Raw genomic sequence first — 3,889 nt, forward strand, 5'->3', positions numbered from 1 at the left:
AGAATAATTGTATATACTTCAGATATATATGAATATAAATCTAATATAATTACATGAAGCATACAACACATCATGGTAGAGGAAAATTAATTAATGGCCTATTTATCCATAAATAATTAAAATACATATTTATGGATTACAATAAACAATTTCAAAGACAACAATTAGCAACAATTATACTTTACCCAATATCTTTCATACAAACCCTAGTCCAATTTCATCAAACATAAATTTACAAAAAACGAAATTAAGTAAAAAAATCAAACCCTAGATCTAGATCCACATGCACATGAAACTATCCATAAAACTAACTAATTGTTCACTAAAATCAAGAAACATGGACCAAATAAGGGTATGATCGTGTTCCCCTCCCTAATTTACCCTAGTACATTTAAAACTTGGGTCTAATTTGCTTCATAAGTAGCTCAAGCACAATAGAAGAGAGAGAATACTAAGTACTCACTAACCAACCATTAAAACTTTAAAAAAGTATGGAATAGCATTTTCTTACCTTCTACAACCTCTCCACCAAAAGATTTGAGACCAAAACATTCTCCCCTTAGTAGAGCAATTTTTGGAAGGTGCCCAACGTCTCCCCACCTTTCTTTCACGGGTTGGAGTGGGTGACCCGAGGAGGAAGAAGGTGCTGCGGTTGTTTTATATGTGGGTCATTTGTAGGGGCGGCTGGTGATTGAGCCGCCCCTACAAATTAGAGCTATTTATATGGGGACATTTGTAGGGACGACTCAATCACCAGCCGCCCCTACTAATAGCAACGCCGGGACGGCTGGTGAGTGAGCCGCCCCTACAAATCAGACCACATTTGTAGGGGCGGCTCGTATCACCAGCCGCCCCTGCTGTTCCATTTGTAGGGGTGGCTGGTGTCTGAGCACACGAGCACGTCACTATAGGGGTGGCTCCATCACCGGCCGCCCCTACAAAAATTCAAAACGTTGCTAAAAATCGTTTTTTACGTAGTGGATATGGATGGATAAATGAGCTTGATAGGTAATACTAACGTCAACATTCATCACTGCTCTGCGACCCATGCACGCGCAGGTGACCAAGTTCAGGTGCGGCGGTGCCGTCGTTGGCTGCACCTTTGACCACCGCGTCTGCGACGCGTACTCTTTCAACATGTTCCTGGTCGCGTGGGCCGCAGCCGCCCGGGGCAGCCCCGCGCCACCGGACCTGTCCTTCCACCGCTCGCTCCAGGCGCCGCGTGCACCAGCACCACCGTGCACCGGCACCACCTTGGCGGACCGCCTCTACGACCCCATCAGCCGCGTACCGCCCGGCTCTACCCGACACAGCGACCGCCAACCGCATCTACCGCGTGGCCGTCGCTGATGTCGCGGCGCTACAGGCCACGGTGGGGCCCAGGCGCACGAAACTGGAGGCGTTCACGACTCATCTGTGGCGGCTCCACGCCAGGGCGACGGCCTCGGCCTCGGCAGCACGCCAGCGGTCGTTGTGCTGCATGGGCCGTGGTCGTGGACGGGCGCACTCGCCTCCGCCGTGACGGCGCCACGGGGGCCTACTTCGGCAACGTGCTGACAATCCCCTACGGATAGATCGACACCGACGCTCTGCTGCGGCGCGACGGCATGTCCCTCGCCGACGTGGCGGGCGACGTGCACCGGTGGGTGGCGGAGGCCGCGACCAGCGAGCACTTCCGCGAGCTCGTGGACTGGGTGGAGCACCACCGGCCGGAGCCCATGGTGGCAAGGGTGTACCTGGAAGGGGGCGGCGACGGCGGCGGCAAGATGGCGTGCGTCGTGTCATCGGGGATGCGGCTCCGGGTTGGCGAGGTGGACTTCGGGTGGGGCAGGCCGGCGTTCGCGTCCTACCACTTCACCTGACCAGGGAGCGCCGGCTACGTCATGCCGATGCCGAGCGGGCGGCGGAATGGTGACTGGGTGGTGTACGTGCATACGGTGCCGGAGGTGGTGGAGGTGATGGAGGCGGAGCCGACGGTGTTCAGAGCGCTGGAGAATAGCTACGTCTTCGGGTGAAGCGCCTGGCCGCTGGCCGGCGGGTGAGAAGCTGTTGCTGGATTGTGATGGCGCCATTGTGCCGTATCATCCTTCATCCCTACGTGACTCGTGTGATTCGTGGTTAACGCTCTGTTCTGTTTGTCTCCATCTGTGTAAAAGTGTGTACGTACGTTTGTCTACTGTATGTGTCAACGAAATACGTTCGGTAATATATCGAGGGGTATGCCCACTATAGTAGATGAATGGGTACAGGTACGCATAAGGGAACGAGATGGTGACACAGAACGCAAGAGACAGCGATTAGGTAGGTTTAGGTCGTCGGCTCGATGTAATACCATATGTCATGTGTCTTTGGTGAATTATATTATGAGAGATTCGATGCCTTAGGCTAACCCTAGGATCCGTATGAGGATGTTGACTAGGGGACCCCTGCCCCTTGTTATATACTCTGGAGGGGTAGTGTTATAAGGAAAATATCATATTTGGTATTATAATATCTTCTTATAGCCATGTGGTGCATGTCGACTAGTGTCGTGCGCTGTACGCCTTGGTCTTGTGGGCTGGGCCACCTCTGATGGTGCGGCCCATGTCTTGTCCTGTGGGTACCGGGGTCATACCCCCACAGCTAGTTCCCGAGCACCTTGTATCCGTTGAGCAACATCGTCTTGAGTTCGTCCGAGCTATTCAACTTGCAGCTGATCGCTAGGTGCAGGCTTCCGACCAGTTTAACTAGGAGCAGAGCTGTTGAAGCAAGCGTCTGAGCAGTTTGAACGAGCGTCCGAGCTGTTGAAACCAGCGTCCAAGCTATTGAAGTGGGTGTCCGAGCAGTTGTGACAGGCGTCCGACCAGTTTAAATGGGCGCCGAGCTCTGACTCACTCGAAGTTGAGGTTTGCCATAACGATGTAAGGAGCTCAAGTAAAAAAATTTGATACTTGGAACTGTACGTGGAGCGTGCGCGTGCAGGAAAACCAATTTCTGGCTGCACACTCTAATTTTGGAAAGATTTATTTTGGTTGGCAAAAAAAGAGAATAAAAACAGAGCAGACCTGGCCGGCTCCGACGCCCTCGCCCCCCTCCCCCCCCCCAACCCCCCCCCCCCACCCCCCCCCCCCCCCCCCCGCCGGCCACCGCCCCGCCACAGGCGCTAGAGTTTGCCAGAGCTCTGACAAACCCTAGCACCCGCGGCGGCCGCCCTCTTCCCCTCCCCCCACCGCCGTTACCTTCTCCAGCTCCGGCGAGCTCGCTCGCTGCCATCTTCTTTAGCTCCGGCGAGCCTTACCATCCGACCTGGCCCGACCACCCCTGCCGCTGTCAGGTCCCCTAAGCCGCCCTCGACCATCCCCACCGCCTGGCCTACCTGCCTCCCCTCGGACGACCATTCTATAGTCCACCAGAGTTGGGGGAGAAGAAGGGAGAGCTCGCCAGAACCCTAGCTTGCCAGAGTTGGAGGAGGAGGCCTACCTTGGCAGATCTGCCATGGCCGGGGCAGGATCCACCAGATCCGCCATGGCTGGGTCTGGATCCACCGGATCCGCCAAGGCCGGGACTGGTTCCGCCATGGCCGGCGAGCTTGGCGCGGCTGGGGGTGCGGGCGCGAGCACGGGGAGGTGGTGCGGCGTGGGGAGGACGCCGCCTAGAGGAGCTCGCCATCGCCGTCGTCGTCACCGGTGAGAGAGAGAGAGAGAGAGAGAGAGAGAGAGAGAGTGCGTCTGAGGAAGGAGACGCGGCGCATGACTAGATGTGGGGTGCGTCGGGTGAGGCCGTGTGGATAAGATCTCTGCGGTAGCCCTTGGATCGTATACGAGCAGCAAAGAGCGATGCGCATTCCGTAGCGCTAGCGCACGCGCGACAGAAATCATGCATTTCCGCTATTTTAAATGTTTGTAATTCA

At 55.3% G+C, this 3,889-nt stretch overlaps 1 pseudogene; it reads left to right on the plus strand.

Moving 5' to 3' along the window:
- Positions 1-1,047: 1,047 nt before the first annotated feature.
- Positions 1,048-2,015, plus strand: LOC136480073 (coniferyl alcohol acyltransferase-like; annotated as a pseudogene).
- Positions 2,016-3,889: the final 1,874 nt, after the last annotated feature.

This window comes from Miscanthus floridulus, chromosome 9 (assembly GCF_019320115.1).
Source record: "Miscanthus floridulus cultivar M001 chromosome 9, ASM1932011v1, whole genome shotgun sequence".
Classification (NCBI taxonomy): Eukaryota; Viridiplantae; Streptophyta; class Magnoliopsida; order Poales; family Poaceae; genus Miscanthus; species Miscanthus floridulus.